The 22,864-nt window shown below is 35.8% G+C and overlaps 1 long non-coding RNA gene across 1 annotated transcript in view; it reads left to right on the forward strand.

The window, feature by feature from the left end:
- LOC125111885 (uncharacterized) overlaps positions 1-3,619 on the forward strand; it is a 51,813-nt gene extending 48,194 nt beyond the window's left edge. Inside the window, exon 4 of the long non-coding RNA XR_007130963.1 lies at positions 2,943-3,619. This is a non-coding gene — a long non-coding RNA (uncharacterized LOC125111885). The remainder of the gene's footprint in view (positions 1-2,942) is intronic.
- The last annotated feature ends 19,245 nt before the right edge of the window (positions 3,620-22,864 follow it).

Here is a 22,864-nt window from a genome sequence, read left to right on the forward strand (position 1 = left end):
GAAGTTTCACATTTTATTACCAGTCTTCACTTGTCCTTCTCCAAGAGTAACCATTATCCTAACACCATAGATTTTATGTTTATAGTATATATGTATATTATGTGTAAAATATATGCATTGATAAATGGCTCTTAAGTATAAGAAAATATGTTCAACTCTACATATAAGAAATATTAAAAATTAAAATTACACTAAGATACCATTTCTCACTTATCAGATAAAAAATTTAAAAGATTGGCAGTGTATTCTGTTGGGAAGATGTGGAATAACAGACACTTTTATATATTACTCATAGGAATGCAAATGGGTACAAAACTTATGGAGGGATACTTGGCAATACCTAATAAAGCAACATACGCCCTTACCTTCTGACTTAAAAATTTAATTTCTTGGCATTATATTGAAATTTTATCTCCAATTATATGAAAATTAATATGCACAGTTATAGTCATTGCAGCATTATGGATTGCACAATATTGGAAACAGTACAAATTTTATTTATGGGAGAAAATTGTTTCAATTGATGCAACTGACAAGGGCCTAATTTCTAAAATATACAAACAACTTATACAAGTCAACAGCAAAAAACCCAACAACCCAATTGAAAAATGGGCAAAAGACCTGAATAGACATTTATCCAAGGAAGATATAGAAATGGCCAACAAGCACATGAAAAAATGCTCAAAATCCCTGATTATTAGAGAAATGAAAATTAAAACTACCATGAGATACCACATCACACCAGTCAGAATGGCCATCATTAATAAGTCCACAGATAACAAATGCTGGAGAGGGCGTGGAGAAGAGGGAACCCTCCTGCACTGTTGGTGGGAATGTAAGCTGGTACAACCACTATGGAGAACAGTATGGAGGTACCTCAGAAAACTATATATAGAACTACTGTATGATCCAGCAATCCCACTCTTGGGCATATATCCAGACAAAACTTCCTTTAAAAAAGACACATGCACCCACATGTTCATTGCAGCACTCTTCACAACAGCCAAGATTTGGAATCAACCCAAATGTCCATCAACAGATGATTGGATTAGGAGGATGTGGTGTGGCATATATACACAATGGAATACTACTCAGCCATAAAAAAGAACAAAATAATGCCATTTGCAGCCACATGGATGGAACTAGAGACTCTCATACTGAGTGAAGTAAGTCAGAAAGAGAAAGACAAATACCATATGATATCACTTATATCTATAATCTAATACATGGAACAAAGGAATCTTTCCACAGAAAAGAAAATCAGGGACTTGGAGAATAGACTCATGGTTGCCAAGGGGGAGGGGGAGGGAGTGGGATGGATGGGGAACTTGGGGTTAATGGATGCAGACTATTGCTTTCAGAATGGATTAGCAATGAGAATCTACTGTGTAGCACTGAGAACTATGTCTAGTAACTTATGATGGAGCATGATAATGGGAGAAAAAATGTATACGTGATATGTGTAACTGGGTCACCGTGCTGTACAGTAGGAAGAAAAAAAAATAAAAGGGAAAAAAAGTAAAGTTTGAAAATCACTACCCCGGGCACAGACCTGAAATTCATGAAAATGGTGAGGAGAATGAATGGAGTAATATACCACTCTCTGGTTTGCTATGGGAAGCAGTATAGAACCACATAGTCATAGAATCAGAGCTAGACACATCTGAGATCACTTAATCTAGTGGTTCTTAAACCTATTTGGCGTTAGCATCACCTTGAGAAATTCATCCAGGCCAATTAAGTCTGAGCCTCTGGAGGCTGGTTCAGATATCAGCATTTGTAAATAACTATGTTGTGTATCTTGCACTAAGAGTCAAGAACCACTAGCCTAAATCAAATCTCTTATATTATAGAAAAGGAAACTCAGGCCATGTGAGTTTACCTCATTTGTCTCACAGACTTCTGCTGGCCAAGAACTTATCTGCTCTGATCACATGTTCGGTGTTACCTCTATTATTTAATAGTTTCTCTAGAAGGGCTGCTATGGTTGGAAAACATTAAAATGCTAGAAATGCTTACTTTGAGAGTAAAGTATTTTCCTAATATTGGTAAATGTTCTTTTTGAAAACTAACTCTGTATTTAATATCTGTATTTCTGTAAGGACAAAAAGGAAAAGCTGCCAGAACTCTGACTATAGCAGTATGACTATCAGGAAACACAGCTATAATTACACATAAACCTCTTTCCATTATCTCTTTTTTCCTCAAGTGATTTTAAAAACTAATCATTACACATCTCTGCATGAGTAACCAATCAGGACCTGAATATTTGTATTTCTTTTTAACAGCATCAAACTAGTATGTACTCAGAACAATCATGTTAATATTTCATTCAGGTTGAGTTACCAATGAATGCTAAAACTATTGTGTGACAGTTTGGTGAGGTGCAAGATATCCACACCATCTTAATGTACCTTTCCACAAATTTCAAGGAGAAAAATAACAACCTATAGGGGAGATACTTGATAGAAACTGCCTAATGACATGAGCAGTTACCATCACCATTGTGAAAGTTAATAAACAGAAACCTCATTTAAAATGGAGTCAGGAGGCCAGAAGGAGGAGCTCTCATGCCCTACCACAGGATGTCAAATGCAGATCCAGCAGAAAGAGATGTACCCTTTGCATCTCAGGAAGAAGGTTATTCCTTTACTTTCCAGCAGGAAGATGGAAGATTTCTCCTGGCCTAGCAACAGCCCAGCCAATGACAGACTGTCACAACTCAGCCAATGAAAAGCTACTACAGTTTCAACCCTGTTTCCTCCAATGGACTCTGCTTATAAGAGCCCCATCCTAACTCTCCTTCTTCCCTATAAAGAATGTTCCTTGCCTTTGTTCTCTGGACGTGTCTGTGATTTGCTGTATGTCCCAAATTGCAATTGTTTGCTGTACCTCAATAAGCTCATTTTGCTGGCAAAATAACTGGCTGTTTTATTGTATAGGTCAACACCAGCAATGAGACAAACTGCAATCATGTGCTTGCTGATGCTGAGGAAGACACAACATCACTCTTGTGAAATTCTAACTGAAAATATGTAGTCTGGATCTAATCACGAGGAAAAGTCAGACAAAAACTTGAGAGACAGTCTATGAAGTAATCAGCTTGGCATGAAAATGTTGTAAAAGACAAAGAATAAGGAACTGTTTCATATTTTAAAAGATTAAAAAAAATACAGCTAAATTCAATATTGATCCTGGATTACAATACTTCTTTTTTCTGTTCTTGGACATTATTGAAATAATTGGTGAAGCCTGAATAAGGTCTATCGATTTGATAATAATATTCTATCAGTATCAGTTCTCTGATTTTTGACAGCTATTCTGATGCTGATTAGGGGAAGAAATGTGTGTAGAAATGCATACTCTTGTGTTTTTTTTTACTTTTAAGATTTCAAATCATCTTAAACACACCTAAAAGTTACCAGAAGTAGCACAAGGATCTCCAGTGTATTCATCTCCCATATTCTCCAGTTAACATTTGATCATATTTGTTTAATTATTCTCTTTTGTCCTATTCTTGTAACTCCTAGGTATACTTGAACTTATTTCAAAATAAAAAGCCACAAAAAATTAGAATAATTAATACTTTCTACTTCTTTTTGCTTGTTAAGTGAGTAGCATCAGGTTGTGGTTAAGAACATTGCTCTTAGTGTAAGAGAAGACACAATTCAATTCTGAGCCCTTTTTGTTTACTGTTATGATGTCTTCTCTGACTTCAGTTTTCTAATATGTAAAATAAGAATACTGACATTAGAGTGTGAGACTCTAATGTTTGTTAATTAATTAACCCATAAACTGACAACAATGAACAGATAAATAATCTATTATTTTTGTTTCTTCTGTTTCTCTCATTTTTATGTACCCTTCATTTTCTCCTGATGTAATTCAAATTTTGGTGTTTACTTGAAAAACTTTATCCTTTCCTTTTACTCCAGGATGTTCAAGATTCATTTCTTTTGTGGGAAACCAATTTAGCACTCTCAGACATCTATATCTGGCCTTTGAGGACTAGGATTACGTACTTTTCTAATGAAAGTGTTCTTATTATTTCTCTTTGGGTTTTTTTTAAATCTGATTTTTTCTCTTTGTATTTTGAGTCTATAGAAACTTACAGGACCTGCACATTGTTACAAGTTAAATGTTGAAAAATAAGTAGGAAATACATTATTTGTCTTACTAGGTTGTAGTATATTTCTTGTAGCTATGTGTTAGTTCTTATTTTGGCTTAAATATGTGACCAATATAAATACAGTATTGAAGAGGTGGTGTATATTTACTTGTTATTACCGTTTGCAATAAGTTGCTGGCTTACCAAATTTTATAATTAATTGAGCCTCAAATTGCTGCTGGTAAAGCTGTGGGCAAAGGCTTATCACTGCTGTTACAGATATTGTATTACATGAAACACATCACCTGGAAAAGATATATTCTATGTATTAGTAAAAATATTACTCATAAAGTAAGAAGTACGTTGTGGTTCAACTCTCTGGAACTGAGGAGACATTAAATATAATTGTGAGTCTATAATTCAGCTACTTTTACTACAATAATTTATTCTTTGAACTAGTAATAGTAAAACCATTAATAGTCTTTAGACAAATTGCTCGGTGGTTTTCCTCCTTCATGATACCTTTTCCTCTTCCATTCTCTTTTTCTTCCTCCTCCTTCTTTTAAACTAAATTATATAACAGTTTTTTTAATTGAAACAACTATTGGTAATGGGTGCTTGATAAAGGAAAATGTGAAGTAACAAAATAGAGGTTTAGTTTTGACCCCAGTCCAGAAGATAAAACTTAGGAAAACAAATACATTTGATGTTGATTTATAATATCTGAACTCAATGAATAAAGGAAGCATTTACTTGGAAATGATTTATCTGACATTCTCTTAGTTATTCTTATTTATGGTGTTTCCTCATTAGATTATTAGCTCCTCCATGGCAAATCTGTATTTTAATGGTGCCTTATACAATGCAGGATCTTTGTATGTATTTGGCAAATCAATACTTTTTAGTATATTAATAGAGCAATTCACTATAATGGGGAACTTGAAATTGATGATTATTACATAAAGCATTGGTCAATGACTTGCTTATAATTCTCACAACCTAAATTATTGAATAGTATCAGGAATGGTTTTAGAATACATCATATCATATTGGAAAAATTAGATTCATTTAAAAAAGAAATAATAAAGTTGAAAAACTTTAGAAAATAATTAATACGAAAGTGATTAGAATCACTTATTTAAAGAATATTAAGACATACTTATAATTCATAAAATCTTGAAGGCTTGTGGTATATATATATATACACACAATGAAATACTTACTCAGCCATAAAAAGAACAAAATAATGCTATTTGCAGCAACATGGATGGAAGTAGAGATTCTCATACTATGTGAAGTAAGTCAGAAAGACAAAGACAAATGCCATATGGTATCACTTATATCTGGAATCTAATATTCTGCGCAAATGAACCTTTCCACAGAAAAGAAACTCATGAACTTGGAGACTAGACTTGTGGTTGCCAAGATGGAAGGGGAGGAACTGGGATGGACTGGGAACCTGGGGCTAATAGATGCAAACTATTGCATTTGGAGTGAATAAGCAATGAAATACTGCTGTATAGCACTGGGAACTATATCCAGTCACTTGTGAAGGAACATGATGGAGAATAATGTGAGAAAAAGAATATATATATGTATGACCGGGTCACTTTGTACAGTAGAAATTGACAGAACACTGTAAATCTCAACTATAATGGAAAAAATAAAAATTATAAAATAAAATTAAAAATCTTGAAGGCTGTGGGCCTTTATAAATATGGACTTATCCAGCATAATAAACATCCTCCTGAATTTGAAAATAAATTTAAGCCAATTAATGTAAGGAGCTTCCTTTATACAGGAGTTAGTTTTATGGGATTCAACCTCATGGGGTGAAAGAAGTTGAAAGTAATCTTTAAAGAGTTTCAAATTAAATTACTTTTATTTGGAAAAGTCACATTTGGATTAGAGGTTTTTAAAAGTTATAATTTAATCTTTCGTGAGCCTAAATAATGACAGTTCTTTGAATTGATACTTCAAGTCTCTACCTCAAAAATAGCCAGCTTACATGGACAGAGTTTACATGTCCTAGGGAGGACAGTACAGTTCCGTTTTAGAATTCACTGAAGATAGCCTAGTGCTTAGAAGTGTAGATATGGAGCCAGGCTGCCTGGGTTCACGACTGGTATGGCCTTGGTCAAGTTGCTTAACATTTCTGTGTCTGTAAAATGGGGATAGTTGTGTGAATCCACTTAAATGAGTTACTCCAAGTAAAGAAGTTTACATTTGTTAAGTGGGCAGTAAACCTTAGGTGTTGCTATTTTCTCTCTCACATTTATGCATTGTGTTACTGAGAGCAACTACCTTTTCTGTGTAGGTGTGGGTTCTTTTCCACAACGAGCATCTCTTATTACCCTCCAGGTTGTAGTTGTAGTTGCCATTTAAGCATCTGTAATGTTATTTTATGGCTTCTAATTCAAAAATGATCTTAAAGATTTAAATATAAATGGTTCATGATTCTTAAATATTCTTTTCTCACATTTTGTTTGTATTTGATTTCTGTTATACAGTTTTGTTTGAAAAATATACTTACCTTTATATCTGATATAGAATAAGTATTGTTTTAATTTTACTAAATATTTTAGCTTTGTTTCTTCTCTCAACACTTTGAATATTTTACTACACTTCTTGTTTGCATGGTTTCTGAGAAGTTGAATATAAACTTTATATCTGCTCTTCTATATAAATTAGGTGTTTTTCCCTCTGGCTTCTTTCAGGATTTTTTTCTTTATTTTTGATTTTCTATGGTTTAAATATGATATGACTAGGTGTAGAGGTTTTTTGGGGGGCACTTATCTTTTTTTGCCCCACTATTTTTTGATATTATGTTCTATTTTTTTCTCTTTGCCCTTCAGTTTTGACAGCTTTTCTATCGACATAGCCTCAGTATCCTGAGGATATTAAATATCCTCTGATTCTTTTCTCAGCCATGTCCAGTCTATGAATGAGCCCATCAAAGGCATTCTTCATTTTCTGTTACAGTGTTTTTGATCTCTAGCATTTATTTTTGATTCTTTCTTAGAATTTCCGTCTTAGTACTTATACTATCCATTTATTCTTGCATGTTGCCTGCTTTTTTTCATTGGAGAATTTAGCATATTATTCATAGTTGTTTTAAATTCACATCCTGAAGCTGGTTCTGATGTTTGCTCTGTCCTTTAAACTGTTTGTTGTTGTTGTTGTTGTTGTTGTTTTTTGACTTTTAGTATACCCTGTAGATATTCTAGGTGAAAGGAACTCCAAGAAATAGGCCTTTAGTGTTGCGCTGGAAAGGTGTAGGATAGAAGTCTTCTCTAGTCCTATGTTAGGTCTCAGTCTTTCAGTGAGCATTTGTCTCTGAACTGTTAAACTTCACAGGTGCCTCTCAGTACCTGACTCCCACGCTTAGGATGGGACAATTGGCTGGAGGGGGCTGGAGTTGACTATTTTCCTTCCTCCACATGGAAGGCTAGAGGGGATCAGTTAGATTCTGATAAACCCTAGTGGGTTTGGTACTGGTAAAATAGTTTCTCTTGAGCAAAAGGCCGAATTAAGAAGAACAGAGGCTCTGCATATTCAAAAATGGTTAATTTAACCCCTTCCCTGTTAGAAGACTAAGGAGATTTTTCTTTGATATTCACTGTGAGAACTTTGTTGAGGTCCAGGAGGTAAAACTCCCAAAGATTTTCTTTTCTTCTTTTTCTTTTCTTTTCTTTTCTTTTTCTTTAGGTTGGATCTTTTAATGCAGCAATTCAGAATTCATACTATAATAATTGATGATTGGTAGACAGAGTCATAAGGGTTTTGAAAGTGTCTTGATGAGTGACCATTCATTTGATAAGAGAAAAGTTTCCCTGGTTGAGTAATACAATATCCTGGAGTTTTTAACTCTCAGACTTGTCTACACCAAGCTTTCAGCAATTTGTCTATTGCAGTTAAGATTTTTTTACCCTGGTACTGGTTCAGGAGGTTTCTGCTCGTGGGTTTCTGCTCTGGTAAGTTGTGAATTCTCTGTATCTCTGTGTCTGTCTTTCCAATTTTGGGGGCAATGTTTGCCTGTGACCTCACTTCTCTGACAAATCTAAGAAGAGTTGTTGATTTTTCAGTTTGTTCATATTTTTTACTTGTTAACTTCCAAGCTTCTTCAGGCTGGACCAGAAAACAGAAGTTCCCTTGGTATATTTCTTACCTTTGAGAATACTAATTTTGAAACATCAGTAAATTAACCTGAACGTGTTTGCCCCCAATTTTCCCGTTTATAAAATATGTAGAATGTTGTTTTAGTTTCCTATTGCACCTGTAACAAATTACCACAAACTTCCTGGCTTAACTCAGCAGAAACGTACCCTCTTAGAGATTTGGAGACCAGAAGTCTAAAATGAGTCTCATGGGGCTAAAATCAAGGTGTCAGCAGGGTTGATTGCTTCTAAAGCCTCCGGGGAAGAATACATCCCTTGCCTCTTCCAGTTTCTAGACACTGCTGACATTCCTTTTTTTCTGGCCACATCACTGTAGTCTCTGCTTCAGTAATCACATGACCTTTTTCCCCTTCGAAGTCAAGTCTTCCTCTACCTTTCTCTAAAAAGGATAACTACATTTAGGGCCCACCTGGATAATCCAGGAAAATATCCCCATCTCAAAAATTCTTAACTTAGTCGTATCTGCAAAATTCCTTTTGCCACATAAGGTAACATTCACAGGTTCCAGGGTTTAGAACTCAGATGTCTTCGGGGGCCATTATTCAGTCTACCACCAGTATGCTTAGAAAAGTATCATTTCCTCTTATGATTATTAAGTGTACCTTGAGAAATTCTTATGAATTTATGGCACTAGGTTTCATTGTAGGACAGAATACATAATATTGGAAATTGTGTAAGAATAACTTTATAGGTGCTACACAGAGGGCAGGAGGAAATAACTTTATTTCCTGACTGATCAAAGTGATGGTTTAATTAAACTAAAGGCTCATTTCTTATAGCAACAACAAAACAAATTGATATGCACAGACTTTTTTTTTTTATAAATGTTTGGTTAAGAGAAATTTGTATTTCCCCAGCTGGTTTTAAGAAATTGGTGGAAAGCTCTTACGCACACAACCAGAATATAACATCCTATTTTTTTTTTTTTTTTTTTGGCTGTGCCTGCAGCATGCTAAAGTTCTGGGGCCAGGGATTGGACTCAAGCCACAACAGTGACAGTGCCTGATCCTTAACTGTTGGGGAACTCTGATAACATCCTATTTTTAACAAGAGCATTGCCCCTCTTCTGTTCCGTGTCCGCCTCTGGACTGTGTTGTCATTTTGCAATTTCTAATTTCAATTTTAATTTAAATATTTCACCCAAATTAAGTATTTTAAGACAGAATACATGAAAAGAGCTTGCAATGTGATTTGCCCAAGATCTTAACTCCCTTTGGAATAGCTTTAGATCTTAATGATTCTAAGTCTGGTTAAAGGATCAGAAATACAAAGCTGGAAGTGATGAAAGGGTAGTGGCACAAAAACATAACACTTCAAAGTATCTAAGGAAAAAAGTATCTTTTAGTGGGTATCTGTGGAGTTTCCGGGTAATCACTGAGAAAGAGCATTGGAGATGTCTTACAAAACAATGAAAATAATTTCAGACTTTATGAATAGTTGAAAATTAGGTTTAAATGAAAGCTTGTCTCAGCTTCAAAATACTGATTTCGGCAAAAGAAGTCTGTAATTACTGTCCTTAGATACTGGGGCCCCCAACCACCATCCTGTTAAATTAAACCCTCTGCATTCCGTGTTTATCTTTCTGCTTCTTTATGTGGTGGAGAAAGGAGAGTTCAGAGATAGTTCTGGTAAAGTCTGAGTGCTTCCCCTTCATCATACACATGTTTATTTCTGTCACCTCATCCAATATAAATATTTAAAATTTAAATTCTCCTACAGGGGTTGGAATTTTCAAGTGAACCATTATTTACAAGGGCATTTTAAAAAAGTAAGAACCCAGACTATAAAGAAGGCAGTGGGAGGTATCAAATTAGAAAAAGAGAATCACCACAAAAACAGCAATGCACATTTGTAGATACCACGACTGGGCAACATTGCTGACTTGTGAAAAGCTGAAGTTTTGAAAAGGCCTTACTTGATATTTTACACTTGTGACATTTTTAAAATGCAATATAAAAATTTACCCAGACCACATCACCATCCTGTCATATGGCATGAAGTTTGTCTACCCCCCAATGACATCACTGACGGTTTCAGACCATCCTAGGAAGAGACTCTGTGGATAGTTAAAGGTACACTGTACCTTCTGGTTTTATGGTATTGGAATTCAGACTACATAAATTATAATTTGTTTATGTCTGCTCTTTGTGTTAAAAGAAGTTGGATTGCCTAGACAATGAGTGTTTTGCTTGAATGAGTTTTTCAAAAGAAGCTGGTATTTATACTGTCATGAATCACACTAAAAACTTCCCTTTATAAAAGAAAAAAACCAAAGCAACAGTAGATTACAGATTGAGTGAAAATATACTGAGTGATTAAGAGGTTGGGCTTCAGAGTCAGACAGACAGATACTTCATTTCTGGCTATGTCACTTACAGTAATGTAATTTTGGGCAAATTACCTAGATTCTTCACATGCTGGTTTCCTCATTTGAGTAACAATGATAATCATAACAGTAGTAGCAAAAACAACAATAATAATAGCAGCACCAACTTCATCAGTATTTTGGAAGAAGTAAAAGTGCTGATACATATAGACTGTGTAATTGCTTACTGAGTAGTAGTTGATGTGATTATTGTTGCCCAGTGAACCTCGTGGTCTAGCTCTCACAGATTCCGGCATCCTATTCCCAGCAAAGCTGGAGAGGAATGCAGGGATGTGGAAGATGCCATCAGCCTGGAAAGCTTGGTAAATCTCTTTGTGATCTCATCTCTGAGAACATCCTTCATGAGTTTTCCCAAACACTTGTTAATGTTTTTGTATTTTCTCTATATAGCAGATATGCCAGGAAATGTTTTATAAATTTATGTTTAAAGTTAAAATATTTTCTTTTATCTGGCATTCAGACCACGATAAATTTAAAAGCATGTCTCTTTGCCATAGGATTTTATGGTTTAGGAAATAAGTTTGAATATACTTTCCATACTATTCACAACTGAAAAAATACAAACTTGTTTGAACTCTCACTGTGTTCCAGTACTGTGCTAATAAGCATTTTACATGCTTCATTTCATTTAACCTTCAAAATAGTATTATGAGATAGGAAACATTATTCTTTAAAAAGAGAGTTTAAATTTATGGATTCTAATCATATTGCATTTTAGTCATCAATGTTCTTGAATTTTATTCAGTATTCACATGGTAGCATTTTCATCTACTACAGGCTTTTGTGTGTGTGTGTGTGTGTGTGTGTGGTTATAGATCCAGAGCTATATATTAAAGGCTGTGTAGTAAATTGGTTGAAGGCATAAGCTGTGAATTATGAAAGACCTTGACTCTAATCCTAACTCTAGACTAGTGGTGACCTTAGGTAAACTGCTTGATTTGGGGAATAGTTATTACTTCACTTATTAAATGTGGCTAATGTTAACTACCTCATAGATTTATTTTAAGGATTAAATGACTTGGTTAATATAGTGAAAAATTGTTGGAGATAGAGCCTGGCATATAATAAGCATTCATTTAATGGTAATCACTGTATTTATAAATGACCTACTGATGGGTAAAACACACATACACAGCTGGAGACCATAGGAAATGCTAAGCTAAAAATAATTTTCTTACAGTATTTGGATTTATAATTTAGTGAAAAAGCAACATGCATGTATGAAAGAAGTGCTTATATATATTTTAATTTATTATATTATTATTATTATTATTATTATTGCTTTTTAGAGCTGTGCATGCAGCATGTGAAAGCTCCCAGACCAGGGATCGAATCAGAACTGCAGCTGCCAGCCTACACCACAGCCACAGCAATACAGAATCCGAGCCGTATCTGCAAACTACACCACAGCTCACAGCAACACCGGATCCTTAACCCACTGAGCGAGGCCAGGGATTGAATCCACATCCTCGTGAATACTAGTTGGATTCGTTACTGCTAAGCCACAACGGGAACTCCCAAGAAGTGCTTTTGTAAAACTACCATCAGGGCTTTCTTTACAAGGGTGTAGGAAAGAGTGTTAAATTCTGGATTAGGGTATAGCTCAAAGGAAAGCAGATGGAGAGAATAGTACCTGAACTGGGTTTTGAAAGACAAATAATATGTTATTATTTGGAGAAGGGAGAAAAGAGCTTTCTTGATTCAGGGAATAGCATGACTGAAAGGCCTGAACTATACAGTACAGTACTCAAGGAATAGTAATTATTATAGTGTGCTGTGTGATTGGCTAATGGAATTTGTGACATCATCAATTTAGAAATAAGTCTGAAAGACGGAGGTGGCTTAGATTGTTAAATGCCTTGCTAAGAATTTTAAACCTCACTATTTAGAAGACTCTTCCATTAGGAATGTGGAAAATATACTTGGAAAGGTGAGGCAGTCAGTGAGAACAGTTGAGACATTGTCCAGATGATTTAGTGGTAATCTAATGACTCCTTAAACAAGGGCAATGACAATAGGAACAGAACAGGGGACTGAATAAATATAAAAGACATTTCAGGGAGATAAACCAAAGGCATTCATTTATTAATGGCTGTGTGGGAATGGGGATGAGGAGGGAGTCCCAGATGATGTGAGGTGGTAGCCAGGTGGCTGGAATGATAGTAGTACTGTTCACTGAGACCAAACCCTCATGTTTCCAGGTGTAAAGAGTATGAAATAGTCCAGTCCAGTATGAGTATGGACTACTGAGAAGTCCAGGTGGATCTGTCCTATGTAAAAATCTGCAAGTCCATTGTGGTGCAGCGGAAATGGATCCGACTAGGAACCATGAGGTTGAGGGTTCTATCCCTGGCCTCACTCAGTGGCTTAAGGATCCAGCGTTGCCGTGAGCTGTGGTGTAGGTTGCAGACTCAGCTCAGATCCTGCATTGCTGGGGCTGTGGTGTAGGTCGACAGCTGTAGCTCCCATTGGACCCCTAGCCTGGGAACCTCCATATGCCATGGGTGTGGCCCTAAAAAGACAAAAGACCAAAAAAAAAAAAAAAAGTACACTTGGAAATTTGGGCCTGGAGCTTCAGGTAAGAGTCCAAGTTTGAATGTAGAAGTTATCATCAGAATTGACAGGGAAATATAATTTACTTTGGGATTCCCTTGAAAACACCAGGTGGCCTTTTGAATCCTTAGTACAATTTCTAAAATCCAGGTGTACAGAACACACATAATGTCTGTATAACTTACAGTGTATTTTTGGTGGAATACATCTATTTAATACTAGGATCTTATTCTTTGTTCTTGGTTAGAGCACATAATTTTTTGGATTAAGAAAACTGGGGTGTGGGATGGTCAACAATTCTGAAATACACTTCTGCAAGTGCTTTGATAGAACCTGTTTTATTAGCTCATCTAAACCCCACCTGCTGGGGCTTTTGCTTGATTGGCAGTCTGGTAATCCTCTTGTGAAAATTAACTGGGCGGCTCTATCTATAAATAACATTCATTTTCAAGTGTGAGATACAAAGGTGTAGTTCTGGCGATGAAAGATTGTCTAGCCTACCACCTTTTTAATCCAGAGTTAGTCCCTAAAGCATTTGTCAAGCTTTCACATTCTTAAGGCATCATTCATAAAGAAAACAACTGTTCTTAGAGGAAAAACGAACTTGTTTTAGGATTTGGCTTATTATTAATATTATTATTATTCTAATGCTTACTTAGGTAACATTGAATCACTTTTTTCCTTCTAGTTTTATTGAGATGTTATTTATATACAACACTGTCTAAGTTTAAGGTATAGCGCATCATGATTTGACTTACATACATCATGAAATGATTACCACAATAAGTTTGGTGAATGTCCATCATCTCGGATAGATAAAAATAAAAGAAAAAAGTAAATATTTTTATTTCTGATGAGAACTCTTGTAATTTGCCTTTTTAACAACTTTCATATGTAACACTCAGTAGTGTTACTTATACTCATCATGTTGTACATTACATCGCTAGTACTTATTTGTCTCATAATTGGAAGTCTACCTCTTGATCACTTTCATCCAATCCACTCCCCTCACCCCCAACCTGAAACCACAAATCTGTTCTCTTTTTTTGTGTGTGTGTTTGTTGACCTACAACTCTTAGTTCCTGTTACCAATATAGTGATTTGATATTTCTCTACATTTCAAAATGATCAGGATAAATCTAGTTACCATGTGTTACTATACAAAGATGTTACACTGTTATTACACTGAATCACTTTGAATAATTTACCAAACAGTTACACTGACATGGTTTCATTTTTATCTTCACAATAAAAGTGGAGGCAGAGTTTTTACTGTTTTATAGATCGGGAAACAGACTGAGAGAGGTTGAATAATTTGCTCAAGATCCCAGAGTCAATAAGCGTTGGAGCCGTTGTATAGCACAGGGAACTATATCTAGTCACTTGTGATGGAACATGATGGAGGAAAATGTGAGAAAAAGAATATGTGTGTGTGTATATATGTGTATGACTGGGATGCTTAGCTGTACAGCAGAAATTGACAGAACATTGTAAATCAACTGTAATAAAAAAATGAAAATCTTACAAAAAAAAAATGAGTTGGAACCAGGGCTCGGACATTAACTTGACTCCAGATGGGTCTTTATATTCCTATTACGCATATCTCTACTTGTCTAGTAATATTTCTACATCTGATATTTAGTATTCCTTTTTGTATAGTCTCAATTGAATAGACTATAACCTTCTCGTTTTCACCTTGTAAGTTCTCAATATATCTTTCAATATGGTAAATGTGCTATTAAAATGTGATCAGCATCTTAGGAAGAAATCTCCTACTCACCGTATTGATAGTGTCTATGTTGTGGATTCTCGTTTGATTTCTTTCCTTCCCTTCCTCCCTCCCTCCTTCCTTCTCTCCCTTCCTTCCTCCCCCCCCCCCTTTCTCTCTCTCCTCCTTTCTTTTCTTTCTTTCATGTAGCTGCATGACTCTGTTAAGGTTACAAGTAGATTTTGGCTGTAATTTTAAACACAAATTTTGACTTTATTTCAAAACCTATGTTATTTTATTTTATTGTCTTTTTTTTTTTTTCCGCCATTTCTTGGGCCGCTCCCGCGGCATATGGAGGTTCCCAGGCTAGGGGTCGAATCAGAGCTTAACTGCCAGCCTACACCAGAGCCACAGCAGCGTGATATCCGAGCCATGTCTGTGACCTACACCACAGCCCATGGCAATGCCAGATCCTTAACCCACTGAGCAAGGCCAGGGATCGAACCTGCAGCCTCATGGTTCCTATTCGGATTCGTTAACCACTGAGCCACGATGGGAACTCCATGTATGTTATTTTAAATCATGGTATTTACATTTTATTAAAATTGAAAACTAATAAGAATGAAATATGGAACTGAGGTTGAACAAGAGGTGTAGGAAATAATAAGACAGCCAAACACCTGTTTACATCCAGAATTTGTTCTGTGCTTCCTATTATAAAGAAGATACTTTGAATATCATCTTTAAGGACTAGACATTTAAAAAATTTGATCCTTTACCTAAAGTACATTATCTTTTAAATGGAGAGAAGGGCAGCGACTAAAGGAGAACCAGGTTAGGATGCTACACAGCCCTTTATTGGAAGGGCTACCAGCTGTGGCTGCTATCTTTGCCCTGGTTCAGATGCCAGAGCCATTCATGGAAGGGCTACTTGAAGTTACTTTCCTCATGTTTAGGTTTGTATTCTTACTGTTCTTGGGGTCTTCCCTAGTCTCGAAAGAGAAGAATTTAAGGAGAAGGGGTTTCACAATGTTGTCTTTAAAGAGCTGTCATAATCACTGGGAGATGAATACGGACACTGTATCAATATTTTCTTGGAAAGAACTGTTGTGGTGCAAATAACTGTGTAACCTGGAAAAGGATGTTACCACAAAAGGACTAACTATTACTTCTCAGCTTTACAGAAAAAAATTAATTATATCATCACTTAACTTGGCTAACTTTCTAGTGTTCATTTTTTACAGTTTGGAAGGATTAAAATTAGATTTTTTTTGTCTTTTTGCCTTTTCTAGGGCCACTCTTGTGGTATATGGAGGTTCCCAGGCTAGGGGTCTAATCAGAGCTGTAGCCACCGGCCTACGCCAGAGCCACAGCAATGCGGGATCCGAGCTGCATCTGCAACCTACACCACAGCTCACAACAATGCTGGATCCTTAACCCACTGAGCAAGGGCAGGGATCGAACCCACAACCTCATGGTTCCTAGCCAGATTCGTTAACCACTGCGCCACAACGGGAACTCCTCAAATTAGATTTTAAAAGAATCATCAACTTCTTTTCCTTATTTAGCAGTACATTATTTTGGTTATGTTTCTTTTTCCCTTCCCCTTTATCTTTACATTTATCCTTTTTTTTTCCCCGCTAAACATTTCAAGGTAAAAAGTGAATAGCATCTTTTGTAACACAATAAGGACCTCTTCTAATCCTGGCTGAGAAGAGGTGAAACAATCTGCTGAATATTTAATAGAGACTTTAGCATTTCAGTATCGTTTGGTATCTCTATATGCAGAATGTTTTATCTCAAAAAAGTGAGATTTATTTATAGTGAAGTTGTTAATTTTAAGATTCTTTACAACAAATTTGGTCAGTCTACTCTTTATTTGCTTAATTTAATTTGTAATCTCAGATTAAAATTTCCCTCTTTATTGGATAATTTCCATGGTTAATTTTGGTCAACAAGGCTAGTCCCACATAAATTTCCCAAGTTTTCCAAGTTCTGTGTTCAGCCTCTGCTCTCTTTCCCTTTCGATGTTTGGCTTCTTTGCCTCGCTAGTCTTCCCTTGTTCCCACTTCTACAGCACACACTCCTTGGCAGTATTGGTGCAATGGACCATTCCTCCAGCCTCCTGTCCATTCCGCACTCTTTGAAGCTTCACCTCTTCCCTTGAGGTCTTATTTACTGCTTCTCTTTTGACAGTAAGTGTTCAGATAAATTAATCTAATATAAAGAATTTGTGATTTATAGTGTCTTATCTCCAGATAATCTTATCTTTTGATATTTCAAAATCCAACTACCAGAGGAACTCCCAGAGATATCATGTTGTAAGTAGGAAAAAATGTACTAGTGGCAGGAATCCTGGACTTGGGGACAGGCCAGAGAGAATCTGGACGCCTTCTGGTAGCCTCAGATTCATGTTTTCTAGGCAGCTGCCTACATCATCTGAGGTGGAGTTGTAGTGCTAGTTCTGGTTTTTAACTCCAGACTCAGTAAGACTATTCTGTGAAATTACGACTAAGGGGGAATTTTAGCCACTGCCTTTGCATGCCAGCAGACTGTTTATCAAGGGGAGAAAGAGGACCTTTTTTGATCTACTTCGGGTTTGATTGTGGGGCATAGTCACTGCTATTTTATTTAATCAACATGGGCTGTTTCCTTACTGGAAATTATGATTAGAGGATTTACGTTTAACGTTTTAAATTCCATGTTTCCAAGATTAATATTAAAAAGATTTTCAAATGGCAGGCCTTTTCAAGATATATAATCAAATAGGTAAATTAATACACTCCTGGAGAAATTTCAGAAGTTTTCTAATTTTTAAGAATACGCTTTTCAGTTTAATATACCAACTTTCTCTATTAGCATATTGCATTCGAAGGGAGAGCATTTTTAATATATCCTACTACTGAATTGTAAGTGCATAGAAGATCTGTAAAATACATTGTATTGTAAATACCTGCACTAATTGAATAGTCTCCCACTTTGTTTCTTCTGTGAAGTAAGTTAACTACGTGTGAAAACTTCATTGGCTTTCTGAGGTTACAGGTAAAGTGGGTTTGAAAGTGGTCAGTGAACACTTGTGGGATAGCTGCTCTCAGCTCCTCTGAGTTGGGCCTCGTAGTCTCAGGAGTCCACTCTACTTGAAATTCACAGTGTCTGTCACGGGAGGGCAGCAGAATCACGTATGTACAGGCCAGCTGTCTGGTTTGACTTTAAATAAAGGAACTGATTACAAAGCAAACCATGTTGCCCAAGAACATGAAAATGAAGTCAGTTTTTTTCTTACTGTTCAACTGATCAAAACACAAGATGGAAATATTAGAGAGAACAGTTATTTTTCTCTAATTGAAAAGCCTTATCCCAAGAACATGTGATTTGCGTTAGAAAATTATTTGTAATTATGAATTTAAAATTTAGGGTTTAAGAGAAGGTGGGGGGCAAGGAGAATGAATGTTATCTTTCCTGTTTGTGGGTGGAACCATACATAGTATTTAAGCCATTTGGCACTAGTGTCAGCCTCCTTTGTCTTAATCTACTGTGATATTTTGGGCAAGTTAGTTAACATTTCTATGCCTTAATTTCCTCAAATACAAAATAGGAGATATAGTGTGCATTCATAGCGTTAAACAGCATTCATAGTTAAGGATTAAATGACCAATTTTAATGCACATATAGAGTACATACATATAAGTACACTGTAAATGTTACTTTGGATTATATTCATGAGGTAAATGCTGAACTTTTCAAGTTAAAAGATCTTAACTAAGAATTGGGGCCCAATGCAAGAGAATGAATTTAAGTGAGATGCTTACATTATATTTTATGTCATTTTTTCACAATGATCCTGGAAAGGATCATTTCCTCTCCTCTTATGTATTTAAGAGGAGAGGAAAATATTAAAATTAAGAAGTTTAAGGTTTAGTGTAAATTAGGGAAGAGATATCACATATGCTTATACGAAAGGGAAATTTTTCTTCTTCTCCAAGACTGGAACCATTACTTTTTAGTTGGTAAAATAGTAATGACTCTTTTCTATTTAGAACCTTATCTGTTACCAACAAAAGGAATATCATAGTAAATAAGACCCTGAAAAAGTTGTTTTTTTTTTTTTTTTGAGAAAAAGACAGTTCAGATTGAGGAAACTCAATCGTGTTGAGTTTTGAGTCTAAACTCAGTAAGCACTTACCAAAAACTTAAAGAGCTTAAAAAGAGCTTTAAACTTTCTGGAGACAGAATACTTGCACCCAGGAAGGTAAAGCTATTCAAGTGCCATGATGAATGAAGTTGGAGCTTAGAAGGAGAAGCTAGAATGATTAGGTGGAAAGGCATTGGAAGTGGGATTTGAGTGTGGACATAAATATTGGTTGGGATTTAGAAAGGAGAAGGAGGAAGGAGAAAACTTAGGTGGCTGTTATGGACTGAGTTGATTCCCCTCAAATTTGTATGTCAAAATCCTAACCCTCAGCACCTCAAAATGTAACTATATTTGGATATAGGGATTTTAAAGAGATACAGTTAAAATGAGAACATTAGGGTGGGTCCTAGTTCAATATGACTGCTATCTTTATAAAAAGAAGGAATTGTAGCCCCAAGAATTGTGAGAAAATACATTTCTGTTGTTTGTCATCCATTTTGTGGTACTTTGTTGTGGTAGTTCTAGCAAATTAACACCGTGGGAGAAATTATGAACCAAGTGCGGAAGCAGAAATGTGTGTTTCCTTGAAGGAGAACTAATGAGAAAATAGTGGTTAGCTTTCGAGAAATGTTTAGTTGGCTTTGTGGAGAAGCAAGCTTATATTATACTGTCCTGAAAAAGGTGGGATTTAACCCAGTAGGATTTTGTCAGAGGTTTGGAGCACAGGTGGAACTATGAGTGCCTTGTCTTTGAAAGCTGAATCTGGCAGTGGTGTGAGGGCTTCCATCAGACAAAGACGGAAAGCAGAAGCCATCTATGTGGTGAGAGATCTAGCCTTTGCAAATAAAGGAGTCAGGTTATATGTAATTTATAATTTAAAGTAAGAATGGACAGTACTTGATAGCAAGGAAAGGAAGATTTGAATGTACTAAAATGGTTTTGAACCAAGTTGACAAGTGTGATAGTGGTACTACTGATAATGCAAATTTGCTGAAACCAGATCCTGTTCCATAGGAGGTAATGAGACAGGATGGAGCTCAAGGCTAAGAATGTCATATGTTGATGCTGGAGCTAAAAGAATGGGTGAAATCTATGGGAGGGCACGTAAAAGGGCAGAGGACTAAATAGGATGGTGAAGAGACTTTCGAGAACAAGGATCTCTGCTATTTAATTTTAGAGTTAGAACTAAAGATAGAACAGAACATCTGCAGAAGTTGATAATCAGGAAGACTGATTATTCAGTGAAAACATTAGCTCTGAGCCAGGGTTAACCAGGAGAAAAGTGAATCTTTAACTTCGCCCCCCCGTTTAAGAATCCATGAAAACAGCTATAGGTGGTAGACTTCAATATATGGAGATTGGAATCCAAGTCAAAGTGCGTTTAGCTCTTGAAAGTGCACTTGGATGCACTGCTCACACTTGGATTGTACTCAGGTGTTAACACCATACAGCACTGACTCTCTGAATTTTCCCTGTCTTTGGTTACTATAGACATTTCATGGTCAAATGAGTTCAAAAAGACTTGGGAAGAATAGGGCAGCTGTCTTCAAGTATCTGAAGGGATTTTCTATGGAAGACAGATTGGACTTGGTTTGTGTTGCTTCAGGAGAACAGTATGGCAGTAACAGGAAGATAGGTTTCAGATAGTACAAAAACTAAAATCTTCCAGCTGGCCTCTGCTATGTTATTCCACCACACTATCATGCCTTTCAGTCTTAGGCAGAATTGAGATCTTTCCATCTTGGCCTTTCCTTTCTTAGAAAGGTACAACCAAGTAACCTGCCTATCTAGCTAGCTTAAAAAAAAAAAAAAAAAAGGTAGGTAAGTCAATTGAGAATAGTTATTACAAGTCTTACTGTAACTTTGTTTAACAATGTATATTCTTGACAAACTTCCATTTGTACTTATAGGTTCTATGTTTGTACATGACCAACATATGAAAGAACTCTGAAGAATCAGGAAAAAATATGGCAGTGACTTATTAAAATACCTCTCTTTTTCAAGAAAATTATGTGTTTCATAAGAATATTGCTAATGAATTACATTCAACTGTTAACTTTTATTTCCCCATTATTACCACCACTGGCTCATGGGGGTGTGAATTCCTGATATTAGAAAAAACAAACAAACTCTTCAGACTTTAAATTGGAGGAGAATTACACGATTGATCAGAGGCCAAAAATCATAGCCTTTTTGTTTGTTTTTATTTTTATTAGAATCACCAAACAATGGACATTAACAATGTGGGTTCCTAGAAATATTACCCAAACATTTATCTGGAGAAACAATGGGATAATTAGTTACTCTTTCCCACTTTAAAACTTATTATCTATGAAACCAGTATTACAGTAAAGATCCTGCAAAAGTAAAACAAACAAAGCAGACAATTTGGAAAGAGAAAGTAACATAAGTAGTGAGTCTCTTGATTTATAAAACTATCTAATACTAATAACATAGAATACCAGCAGATTCCAAAAAGAGTAAGAAGTATCAGCAATAAATATGAACATTTGATTCCTCCAAAACTCTTCGAGATGGGTCATCATCAAATGAAACCTAAACTATGGAAAGTGTAACCTGTGCAGATGTCACTGTGGGTCGATTTGAGAAAGCCTCATGACAGAGGTGGTAGCTTAGTTGGGCCTCAAGAGATGGATAGGGTTCTCTGAAAGTTGTCCACATTCTATCATTTAGCACGGAGTATTTTAACCTTAGCCTTATTGACATGGATAATTGGACTGGATAATTCGTTGTTGGAATGAAGGCAACCTGTGTATTGCAGGATGTTTAGCAGCATCCCTGGCCCTTAAGAGCTGGTGGCAACCCTTCTCCCCACCCTGAGTTAAGATAATCAAAAATGTCTCTCTCCAGATATTACCAGTGTCCTCTGGGAGGCAAAACTGCCCTGTTTGAGTACCACTGATTTAGCACAAAAAGTGTAGTAATGCATAATTAGAGAAACTGTCCTCATTTCAGTACTTTAAATAAAAGAATAATAGTGAAGTTTTGGTATATTTAAAGAAAATTGTCAAGTTTTTCGAAGGAGCTGGCTTGGTTCACTCTTCAAGTGGTATTAGTTCTGGAAGAATAACACCATGTAATGCTGACACTGGGGGTACTTTGGCTGTCACAGAAGAGGTATCATAAAATCTTATACCTGATTCCCTGAGGGCCCAGTGATGACTGTACTTTCCCTGAGATTCCCTGAATAGTACATACAGACACAATAATTTCTGATGATTCATTAAAATTACAGTTTAGGAAATATGAAGCACATTAAAAATACACTTTAAAGCCTACTCATGTTTTACTTTCCCACTTCAAATACCAAGTAAATTTATACTTCTTCCACTTTCATCAGTTTCAATAAACTTGTTAGACGTAGTTTTAGTCATATGCCTAGCTAAACAGTAAAGGGTTTGACTGTCATAGATTAACTAGGCAGTTTTGGATAACTTTTTAAAATTTATATTCAAAGAATAATGAAGTGATAAATAGATAATTTAAAAAGAGGAGAATACTTACCTTGAGGGAATTCAAATAACAAATAGGAGAGTCGAGAAAGCATAAATATTTGTGGATGTGTATGATATACTTAATATATGTACCCACCTTTGTATCTGATTACACAGACATTATCAAAATTTCATAAAGGAAATAATTTCTTCAGGCTTAATTTCTTTGAATTATAGCACTCAGATTTGGGGTGAATTTTGCCAATTTTAGCTAGAATAATATGTATTGAAACAGGACATCTGGTCCTTATGAATTCATTTAACAAATATCTCTTAAGTACTTA

Source organism: Phacochoerus africanus, chromosome 11 (assembly GCF_016906955.1).
Source record: "Phacochoerus africanus isolate WHEZ1 chromosome 11, ROS_Pafr_v1, whole genome shotgun sequence".
NCBI lineage: Eukaryota > Metazoa > Chordata > Mammalia > Artiodactyla > Suidae > Phacochoerus > Phacochoerus africanus.